Raw genomic sequence first — 12,209 nt, forward strand, 5'->3', positions numbered from 1 at the left:
CTGTCCCTGAGAGGGTTGTCCAAACCCTCCTTGAGCTCTGGCAGCCTTGGGACCGTGCCCACTGCCCTGGGGAGCCTGTTCAGCACCCAACCAACCTCTGGGGGAAGAACTTTTTCCTAATATCCGACCTAAACCTGCCCTGGCACAGCTCCAGCCATTCCCTGGGGGATCAGGAAAGGGTCTGTGCTTTGGCCTGGGGATGAGCCACCTCAGCAGGCAGCTCAGCCACAGGGACACACCGAGAACGGGTTATTAATCCTTTTGTGCCCCGCAATAGGTGTCACTCCCCGGTCCCGTGTCCGCAGACAACAACAAAACCCTCGCGCATTGTTAACAGCTCATTAAAATTCCTCGGGAGCTGCCACTGCAGGCGGCTCCAATAGAGGCTGCTGAGGATGCTAAGCCAAATAATTTAAGTTATTCATGTCGGTGATCATGTAAACAAACTGTCAGACATCCAGATGCTCGGAGAAATATCCACGGACTGTAAAAGAGACGGGGCTCGGCACAAATTCATTTGTTAATCTGATTGTGCGAATAAATTAAATGAGAGTGTTACAAGTGTATTCCCTGGGCCCGTGTTCTGCCGGATTAAGACGTGGTGACTTCTCATCTTGGGTCACTGAGCAAATAGAGACGTGCCTTGGTGATCAACTGAACCAAAGCTGGGTGTGGCACAGCACCTTGTTTCCAAACCTGTAGGTCAAAGGTGGGGTAAAATGCTGGCATCTGGTGTTTGTTGTGGGCAGCAGGAAAAATGTTTGGGAAACAGCCATGGAAACTGAGTATGGAAGAAGTAGCGGCTTTGCAGCCCCCTCCTAAGATGCTGTGAGGGCTGGAGCACCTCTGCTCTGGAGACAGGATGAGAGGTCTGGGGTGTTCAACCTGGAGAAGAGCAGGCTCCAAGGAGACCTTAAAGCCCCTTCCAGTGCCAAAAGGGGCTCCAGGAGAGCTGGAGAGGGACTTTGGACAAGGGATGGAGGGACAGGACAAGGGGGAATGGTTTTAAACTAAAAGAGGAGAGATTTAGAACAGATAATTAGGAAGAAATTCCTGACTGTGAGGGTGGTGAGGCCCTGGCACAGGTTTCCCAGAAAAGCTGTGGCTGCCCCTGGATCCCTGGAAGTGTTCCAGGCCAGGTTGGACGGAGCTGGGAGCAATGTGGTCTAGTGGAAGGTGTCCCTGCACATGGCAGGGGGATGGAATGAGATGATCTTTAAGGTCCCTTCCAACCCAAATCCACCCGTGTTTCTATCTGGGGCCATTTTCCATTGGAAAAAGCATATCCTGGATTTTAAGGCAGAGGCTATGCAGCACTTTTGATCTGCCAGGCACGGGCTGAAAATGGCCAGTGGTTCCATGAGGATGGAAGAACATCCCCCTCCCAGGTGTGTCCACCAGGTTCCATGTGAGGGAGCATTTATCCCATCCCCTGGCAATCTCTTACAGTTAAAAATGTGCATCTTATTTCCAGCTGGGATTTTTCAGACTCGAGCTCTCAGCCGTTGGGTATCATTATGCAGTGTTTTTATTAGATCAAAAAGGTCTCCAGCACATACCTCTTCCCCCTGGGAATGGCACAGTGGGATTGCACTGCCTCTGCATTGTTTGATGATGTGTGTGTATTAAAATCACTGTTTTTGTCTGAATTTCCAGACAGTTCTCTCTCAGGAGCCCCATTTGGGTAAGATCAGAGAAACAGCCCTGCTGCTCATCCCATGGTACACGTGGTTCATGTCTCCAGCTGTCAGCTTAAGATCAGAGAATCCCAGGATGGTTTAGGTTGGAAGGGGCCTTAAACTCCATCTTGTTCCACCCTCCTACCAGGGGCAGGGACACCTTTCGTGTGTCCATGGTTGCTCCAAGCCCCGTCCAACCTGGCCTTGGACACTTCCAGGGATGGGGCAGCCACAGCTTCTCTGGGCAACCTGTGCCAGGGCATCACCACCCTCACAGGAAGAATTTCTTTCCAGTATCCCATCTAACCCTGCCCTCTGGCAGTGGAAAGCCATTCCCTGTTGTCCTGTCACTCCAGACCCTTGTCTAAAGCTCCTCTCCATCTTTCTTGTAGCTCTTTTCAAGTATAGAAAGACCACAGTAAGGTCCCCCTTAAGCCATCTCTTTTCCAGGCTGAACAATCCCAATTTTCTCAGCCTTTCCTCATAGGAGAGGAGCTCCATCCCTCTGATCAAGATGATGCTGTCACAGCAGGACAATATATGTGATTTATTCCTCAGGTGTTCTCCCAGGACCTGCATCATTCCTTGCCTGTATGTGGTGTGTCTGTTTGCAAAGTCTCCAGAGGCCTCCCTTCCGTACTCTGCCTGCCCAGCTTTTGGCTTTCACAAAGACCTTCCTCAGGGATGATGCAGGCGCTCCACACGTCAGACTGTGGCCTGGGCTCACTGCTCCAGCAGTGGCTTGGAGCCCAGATTTCTTCAAAGACTTCTGGAATTGCTGCGTTGCCTCTTGGCAGCTTGAGTCCAGCCCCGGATCCCGATCCCATCTGGCTCTGTGGTGGGAATGTGGATGAGCCCATCTGCCCATCCTCACTGCAAGGGAATGTGGAGCAGGTGGAGGGCATGGGGTGGCACAGCATCCTGTCACAGCACAGGACAGCTGGCCTGGAGTGACACTGGGGCTGTACCTGCTGTGTCAGGGCACTGAGCATCCACAGGCTCCTGCATCCCCAATAACAGGGACACAGTCTTGTGTCTCCAGGTTGCTCCTGCCCAGTGTTAAAAGTGGGTTTGGGCAGCCCCAAACTCCATCTAAACCACTAAAATCTCCCAGGCAGCACTTTTCCAGGGATGGCTGTGCTTCCCCCTGGTGCTGCTTTCACAGGAGTGATCCCTGGCTCTGCACCAGCTCCACAGGGACACGATCCTTCACATCACTGGGTTGGAGAGGGATAGATTGTCTGTCTGCTCCGCTGCCACAGGGTTTGGGAAGCTCCTCCTGGTTGCCAGCTGGATGTGTGCAGGGTTTCTGCTCTGCCCATTGGCCTCTGGCCACAGGGATACAAGGGGAGAAGGTGAATGGTCCCAGAGCTGGGATGGGAACCCGGCTGTGCCAGCACAAAGCTCCCTGTTGCCTTCCTGGGAACTGGGATCAGCTCTGGGTTGGAAAAGCCCTCTAAGATCATGGAGTCCAACTATTCCCCCAGCACTGCCAAGGCCACCACAAACCCATGTCCCCAAGTGTCACATCCACAGGGCTTTTAAACCCCTCCAGGGATGGGGACTCCACCACTGTCCTGGGCAGTCTGTTCCAATGCCTGACCACCCTGTTGGTGAAGAAATTTCCCCTAATATCACCAATTTAGTGACTTGAATACAACAATTTAGATCAGTTTTACTTCATCTGTCCCCAACCCAATCAGGATCCTTGGTCTCCAGGGGTGTTTTGCCTTCGTGTGGCGTCGGAAAGGATTGTGCTGAAAGGATTTCGGTCACAGCCAACCTGAAAAGCAACCTCGGAATTGCAGCTGTGTTTTCCTTCTCGCTTGGGCTTTTGATTTTGTTCTGGGAGTTTTTTATAGCCTGACATTTTCCTATGTGACTAAAGAACCTTAAAAACAAAAGGGGGAGGAGAGGCAGCAGCACAGGCTGTTGATCGAACCGTGATGACGAAGCCGTGCTCAAGCCCCAGCTGGAATTGTGGGTGTTCCAAGAGCATCCTAAAATCTTCTTTACCTCCTTTCCACCGGGTCAGCACCAGATCTTCAACACCAGGTCAGCCCATGTCTTCAAAACCAGGAATCTTTGTGGAGACCTCAAAGAGGAGATTGGGTCTGACCTCACCTGTGCTGCTGACAACCTTTGGTCCCCATCCTTCCCCTGCTCCTTTTCCCATTGTTCATCCTGTACACAGGAGATCTTTGCATTCCCAACACCAGACACAGCCATTCCTTCACCCACCAGCTCTCCAGCCACAGAATGGGAAGTGCCTGTCACTCAGACTGGGCAGGGAGAGCATGCTATGCCTGGGAATGCCACACAGCTGGGACATTGTCCTGAAAAGTCCTCTGTCCTCTGGCCACTACATAAATCACTTTAGAGCCTTTACCCTGCCCATTTTTTGGAGCAGAGCCAGTATTTGGAGCCACGTGGCCACCCTGACCTCACACACACTGGCCCTTGCTCTCCTGACTTGTCTCCCTACCCCAGAGATAAGGAGATGGGATCCATCAGCCAGAGCTGCTGCTCACTGCCATTGTCTCATCCCAAAACCACAATCAGCATAATGACTTCATTTCCAGCGGGAATCCAATTCCTGCAGGAAACGTTTCACTAGGATGGATTTTCTCTGTGGTTGCCACACACAGGCATTTTTAAGCCATTCCCCCTTGTCCTGTCACTCCAGACCCTTCTCCAAAGTCCCTCTCCTGCTCTCCTGGAGCCTCTTTAGGCCCTGGAAGGGGCTCTCAAGTCTTTCTGGAGCCTTCTCTTCTCCAGGTGAACCCCCCCAGCTCTCCCAGCCTGGCTCCATGCACCGAGGCTCTGCCCCTTGGTGGTGGTTTGGTTCTGTAGGAAAACATCCTCAAACTGTCCCCTTCATTATGCACATTAACTAAGAGCTTACTGTCAGCTCATACCTAATCAAGGCCAGGTTGGACAGGGCTCAGAGCAACCTGCTCCAGTGGAAGGTGTCCCTGCCCATGGCAGGAGGTTGGAATGAGATGATCTTTAATGTCCCTTCCAACCCAAACCACTCTGGGATTGTATGATTCTATAATTCTCTTACGAACTTGGTGAAATTGGCCCTTTTAAAGGGTTCAGGATCTCCTGATCTGCACCAAATTTCTGCTGAAACACAGCAAGTGCTGTATGAATAAGATTTGGAGATGATTAAACCTGACTTATCATCCTGCACCCGGCAGACAGGCGAGGAGGAGACGCTGCTGCAGGAGACACGTTGGTGCAGGAGGCGCTTCCAGGAGGTGGTGAATTCCTGGGACTGCAGCTCAGGCACAAGCAGTTATGATGGATTGTGCTTAAGAGCAGAGTTCAGCTGTGAGGCAGTGACAGATCCCCTCCCTGCTCTCCCTGCGCTGCGTTTTGGTACCAGGAAAATGAAACAGTTTGTGTTTTATTGCCTGTTTGTTTGCTTGTCTGAAGGTACAGTTTGATTCTAAGGGCACACAGGGCTGTTGTTGACATGAGGAAAAGCATAAATAAATGAAAATGAGAGGCAAGAATGAGCCACAGGAAAAGCTGCTCCTTTATGGACCCTTTTTATCGAAATTCCTTTTGTCTCTCCAGCCTCTGATTTAGACGTTGGATAGAAACCCCTGGGTCCCACTTTTCCCATGTTTGGTGTTTGACCTTCACACTGTCCCCCACCACTTGTATCTTCTGTTCCTGAGAGATGGGAGCAGCAGATCCCTGCTGGCATGTGGTGTCCAGGTCTGGGGTCCTCAGCAGAGGAAGGACATGGACCTGTTGGAGTGGGTCCAGAGAGGCCATGGAGATACTCCAAGAGCTGGAGCACCTCTGCTCTGGAGACCAGACTGGGAGAGCTGGGAATGTTCACCTGGAGAAGAGAAGGCTCCAGGGAGACCTGAGAGCCCCTTCCAGTGCCTAAAGATTCTCCAGGAGAGCTGGAGAGGGACTTAGGACAAGGGATGGAGGGACAGGACAAGGGGGAATGGCTTCCCACTGCCAGTGGGCAGGGTTAGATGGGATATTGGGAAGGAGTTCTTGTGTGTGAGGCTGGTGAGGCCCTGGCACAGGTTTCCCAGAGAAGTTGTGGCTGCCCCAGGATTCCTGGAAGTGTTCCAGGACAGGTTGGATGGGGCTTGGAGCAACCTGGGATAGTTGAAGTTGTCCTTGTCCATGGCAGGGGAGTGGACAAGATGACCTTTAAAGGCCCCTTCTAACCCAAACCAGTGTGTGACTCTATGATATAACATGTCCCTGTTCTTTTCCTTTGAATGCCAAAAAAAAAAAAAAAATCCATCATTTTTTTAACTAATTCTGCAGCAGAGATGGGATTGTTACCTGCAGGTTGTGCTGGAGCAGACTCCTAGGAAAGAAGCTCCTCCAATAAGCTTCCTTGGAAGGTTTCTCAATGACATTTTAAGGCAGAGGCAGGCAGGGAGCTGTGGGTGAAGGAACATTTTGCATAAGCCCACACAGCAGTTCCAGCGTGGGCAGGTCTTACAGGGCTCTTCACAGCAGGAATGTGGATAAATGTGTCAGAGAGAACACCCTCTGAGGAACAGGGGACAGAGCTCTTAGCACTGAATCACTGAACTCAATTATCCCCTGAAAACATATTAAAATGACTCTGTTTTTATTGCAAAGGGGTGAATAAATCCATATTTTTTTTTAGTGAAAACAGGTTTCCATTTGAATTTACAGAGAACATAAAGAACAACCAGCTCCTGCTCTGCAGGTTGATCAGGGTAACCCCTTGGGCCTCAGTGGCAGCAGTGGAGGAAGGTACAGAGTGACAAAAAAACCCTCCTGTGAGTGACCCAGCAAGTCCACCCTTGTCACAGCCTGTCCCTCACACTCCCTGGGACCTGGGACTGTAATTCCCACAGTGCACAAGAAAATATTAGTTCTAAAAATAGCAGAAGTTTTTAGGAAACCTTACAAGCTGCCTGTGAGAATGAGTGTGGCCAATGCACACCCACTGTATAAAGGCAAAACCACGTGGCCACGAAGCCATGAAAAGAAAATGTAAATAATAAAGTCCAGAGTGAGATCAAAACTCTTCCAGTCTCAGGGAATTTGGATTTGAAAGCTGCAAAGTTTCTGCCATCCTAATCCCAGCCCAGGAGAGCAAATGCCCATCAGCAATAGGGCTACTCAGAGAAGGTCTTTCCAGGGAGAGAAATGGGGAAGGGGTGTTAAATCCAAAATCCTGATGTGCTGTTCATGCTCTTGTGAGCCTGACTCGGAGCCCCTCAGTGTCAGTGAGCAGATATTTGGTTAGATATGATGGTTCCTTCTGGAAGAACAGTTTTGTTCTGTTGCTGTGCTTCTCTTTTTGCTGCAAAATAGAAAAGTCACAAGGAGAAATGTTCCCTTGTGCTCAAAGACAACCTTGGAAGCGCTGTCTCCCTTTCCAGCCTCACCAGGGTCAGGAATCACTGAACTCACATTCTCTGCCTTGTTAGATGCTCTTGCTGCTGTTTCTGTGCTGCTCTGCTCGATTCTTTGATGCTGAGCTCTCCATTTGAGATGCCTTACTTAAAGAAAAAATACCAGCCTGATTTGAAACCCTTTTTCCAATTAAGCAGCAGCGGGATTTCTGCCAAGAGCAGCCAGCCCATCTCCTTCCGAGGGTGGAAAAGCTTCCAGGGCTCTGTTTGTGGCTCTGCCTGGCACAGTGGGTTTGATCTGAACAGCAAGGATATGACTAGAAAGAGGTTGGCATCAGTGCCCACACAGGGCAGGCTGAAATAGATGGAACAGGGATGCAAAGAAAAGGAGGAGTGAGGTGACCCCCCCCCCCCTCAAGAACACCTGGATGCCTGGGGATATGTGGAAAATCTCCCTCTCACCCCATGGCCCTCCTGACCTTATCCAGGAAGATAATCTAATCTAATCTGATCTAATAATCCACCATAATCTTCCTGAAGGTCATGACCTGCATCTCACCAGCATTATCTGATAGCAGCGAGGTAAAGGGCCTGTTACAGATTAAGTTGTCCATCTGAAAGAATTATTTTTGGCTTCAGAAGCAACACCACTTCCCCACAGGCTTCCCAGAGAAATTCCTCCAGCCTCAGAGACTGCAGGGAACGAAGAGGTTGGATCTTCACAGCCTGCACAAGGCAGGTGACTGGGAATGCATCCACATGGAGCACTGGCCACAATAAACACTTTCTGGTTCTTGCCTGGTTCCAGCTTCTCAGGTTACACAGGCTTCCTTTTCCATGGTGACAGGGAAAATGCAAGGTGTGCTGACATCTCTCCTGCCTCGTGGATTTTTAAGGATAGAAACCGAGCCTGAAGTGGAATGTTTTTATGGACTCAGAATAATGAGTTAAATATGGCCTATTTTTGTCTTGCCCTGTGCACGTAACATCTGCTGGAGCTCCCAAAACAGTACAAAAATACCTGCCCAGACCTTCCTCCTGCAAAAAAAAGTGACATTTTATAAGAAAACACTCTTAATATCATTTTCCCTTCTATGTCTTTGGACACCCTCAGGCACAATCCTGTGCTGGCCCCCAGGCAACGGGTTTCTTGTGACTAAAATGCAGCAAATGGGTTTCAGTCAGCACAATATTCGCTGTCTCCTGGAACCAAGAGCAACTTTCAGGGATGGAAAATCAGCAGGTCAGAGCAAACCCGGAGCAAATAAGTATTTGGAGGGCAGGAGATGGTCGTTTTGTGCCTGGCTGTTGGGTGTGCAAGAGCACACACACGTGCTTTGCTCTGTGCTCTCTGGTTTGTGCCTGTTTTGCAGCAAAATGGTGTGAGGAGAGGAAGTGCCAGCACCTACATTTCTGGCTGCCCAGCATTTCCCACTGCAAGCCCCTGCTCTCAGTCTCCTCTCATCCTCCTGAGCTGAGATCTCGCCTGCTGACGTGTTCCAGGCTGCCTCAGAACAAATATTCTGGAAGGTTTCTGCCAAAATCAGTTGGAGGCTGGAGCCAGGGAAAAGAGGAGGCTTACCTCATGCAATGCTGATTCTCCCCTGTGTTTCTCTGAGGTCGTCTCACTCTCCCCTGATTTTGGTCAGGAACTGGAAGTTTGGTGTTTTGGCCCTTGCCTTTTTCAAATCTCGTGGCTGCTCTTGTGAAACAGGTGGGATGGTGGAAGAACTGGGGTCACAACCCTGGGATCTGAACAGTGGCCTAAAAATGAAGCAGCTGAAAGCAGCTTCTGCCTCTGATGGGACACAAAAGCTGTTTGTGGAGAACTGAAACAACTGAAACAACAGCATGATGGATCAGCCCCTGGGAAAATAAGTAATCCCATATCCAACCCCGAATCCAGAGGAAGGAAATCAGTGCTGCACAGGGGAGGGGGCTGAGGAGGAGCCTGGTTTTTAAATGAATGAATATTGAATTCCCCTGGTAGGGGAATTCCTCCCGTTCAAAGAGTCAGGCAGAGGTCTGGAGGAAAATAAGGACATTCCTTTGCTAATTGTTTTTAAGGTGTGACACCTGTGCTGTGAGGGGAGAGCCAGAGGATGGCAGGATGTGGGAGAGGGCAGGTGAGAGAGAACTCAGGAGATGGGATGGGGCTGGAGGAAGAGGGTTTGGAAAGAGAGGAGAGCAGAGGGACCGGCACTGGGTCAATTATCAGCTTCTCTTCCCTAAAGCATCAAACATGGAATTAGAAGAAATGAAGGTTTGAGGAGTCTGGAGTGTTAGCAAAGAGAGCAGAGGGGTTGGTGCAGGAGAAGCATTTAGAGCTGCTCAGCTCAGCCACCAGTGTGCTCGGGTTCCAGTGACAGGACGGGAGCTTTGACACTTCTCCCACACTTGTGTCCCAATCCCAAACCAAACCCCACCCAGAGGTGCCCCCAGACCAAAGAGGCAAAGAAGAAGAGGAAGATATAACTAACCAGGATGACCTTGCAAGAGAATGAGGAGTGAATCCTTGAGGGAGCAGAATCTCTTTGACACAGCATTTGACATGGAAAAAGAGACAAAAACTATTTTGGGATAAGCGCACAAAAGAGTTAAAGCAAATGAACGAGACAATATTAATTGTCTGCAACACAATCTGCTTGACTTGTGGTTTATAAAGATCTCTCTCTCCTTTAGTTCCCATGGCAACTGTTGCGCAAACCCACACTTTTCCTAATCATCTCCACAGAGTTTAAAGCAATTTTGTAATCCAATCAAATGGAAAGGAGAGAATTTGTTTGGGCCTTGAGAAAACTGCTACCTAACGAGCACACAGTGACGGGGAGAGACCAGGCTCACAATTACAACCCCGGAGAGACACTTAATTACTGCATAATTAGCAGTTACTGGAGTTTCTTAGCACTGGGAGGAAAGGCTGATGGGTTGTGAGGAGGGCTGTTGTAATCCCGAGGTCTTCCAAGTGGTTTTCCAAAGTGGGAAGCAGCAAACCTTGCAGTGCATTTTCTGCAGCTGACGCAAACCGCAGGCGGGCACGGGTTGTGTAACAGCAGGAGCTGAGGATGGGAAAATCTTTGCTCACACTGAAGCTCCCAAAAACCTGAACCCCCAGGGATATTCTGGACCCTGGGAGGCTTTGCTGGGATATCCCAGGTGCTGCAGAGCAGAAGGACTGGGCTGTTGGGCGGGAATGTGCTTTCCAACGGGGGCTTATCCAAGCAGGACAGGGGGTTCTGCTAATCCTTCCCAACCATGTGCAGTGGGAAAGCCATGTTCACAGGCACCAAGCCCAACCTGGCTCCTGGGAAGTCAGAGGCACCTCTGTGGGCTTCAGTTCAGGCAGGTAGGATTGAATTACCTCCCAGGAAAGACAGGATTTTTTTCTGCAGGAGGAAGAATCGATACCCGGATTGTCTTCCTGGAATGAAATGCTGAGCTGCAGAAAAGTAATTGCCTCTTGATTTTCAGTCTTCTAACTCTTAAGCCCAGAAAACTGCTCTGAGTGAGATTTTAAATACCAGCCTTCCCTACAGGATAAAGCCAGGAAACAGCCTGGCAGAAGTGTTCACTCTAACTGGACAACTCATGAGATTCACAGACACTTGGTATTTTTATAACCCTAAACTTGATCAAATTGTGGTTGTGTGTTGGTTGGAAGGACTAAACTGACCACAAAGTCCCCTGTAGGAGATCTCTTAGGAAAACACCCTAAAAAAATTAAGCTGGATCAGTTTTCCTTCCTGCAGCACTCCAAGACGCATCCCTAGGCCTGCCTGGGGTTTTTTGGGACAGCCTGATTTCACCTTGGGCTTCAGGACGATGACTTCATGTCTCCTGCCTCATATGATCACCCTCAGGAAAGCTCTCTGCATAATCTCTTGGCTTTTCATAAATGCAGGAGCTATAAATGAGGTCAGGGCTCCAATGCTGTACCTCATCCAGGCACTGCAGAGCTTGGAATAATCACCTGGCCGGGCCTCTGCTCTCCTCAAGTGGTCCTTCAGAAGGTCAGACCTCGGGCTCCTGCTGCTCATCTGCCTGGTTTAGTGCTCAGCTCGTCCTCAGGGCACCTCAGGGCAGTTAAAAAAGCAGGGAAAAGAAGACAAATTATGTAAAAATAGAGCTGCTTCAATCTGTTCATGTTTCAAACAGAAATGAATATAGAAATTAATATAGAAATGAATTTAGAAAGGAATCAACATTCTGCAAAAAAAACCCCCAGTGGGTCAATTTGTGTGCATTTTTTAAATGTTTTTTGACCACTTTGGATTGGATTTTGTAGAGTTTGTTCATCTCTGTGGGTTTAACTTTGGGAAAAATGAGACATTCAAGCATTTCAGCCTTCCTCCCCCCCATTTTCAGCTCAAAAGAAAACAAAGCCCAAAGGAAGCTGAGTCTTTTCCCTCCCACTCCTACCTGTGGGATCTGATTTTTCTGAGGTGCAGATGTCATCAGGAAAAGAATGATTTCTTTATTACACAGGCCTTTTTTGCTTCATCATCCTTCATCCTGTATCAAAACCCGACAGCTCCATGGACAGAAGAACATATCCCAGGAATGGTTTGGGTTGGAAGGGACCTTAAGGACCATCTTCTTCCAACCCCCTGCCATGGGCAGGGACACCTTCCACTAGAAGAGGTTAAAATACTCCTGATTTTCCCTCTGTCAAACAATTATCTGGGCTTGTGCTTCAGCCTTTTCCTGTGCTTGCTCTAAATGGACAATTCTTTTCACGAAACTTAAACACACCCGGGATTTTTGTAACCCCAGTCTTGATCGAGCTGTGGTTGTGTGTTGGTGGGAAGGACTAAACTGACCACAAAATCCCCTTTATCTTGGAAAAGCAACCTAAACTTGGACAAGGAAAAAGCCCTTCACACCTTGAAAAATGACACGGTGTCCCCAGCAGGAAATCCAGGTCGTTTCTAAGTGATAAGGAGTTTCTTCCCTCACTCTTTCCCGTTTGGAAGCAGCCTCAACTCTGCCTCTGTGTGGCAGCGCTGGAAAAGAACACGGGGGGGGGGGGGAAAAAAAAAAAAAAAAAAAAAAACGGGGTTTTTTTTTAAGGGCACCTTGGTTTTTAATTTTTTTTTTTTTCCCCCCCCCCCCCCCCCCCTTTTTTTTTTCCCCCCCCCCCCCCCGGCAGGGGGGG

The sequence above is a fragment of the Lepidothrix coronata genome, unplaced genomic scaffold (genome assembly GCF_001604755.1).
Source record: "Lepidothrix coronata isolate B3197 unplaced genomic scaffold, Lepidothrix_coronata-1.0 Scaffold119, whole genome shotgun sequence".
Lineage (NCBI taxonomy): Eukaryota > Metazoa > Chordata > Aves > Passeriformes > Pipridae > Lepidothrix > Lepidothrix coronata.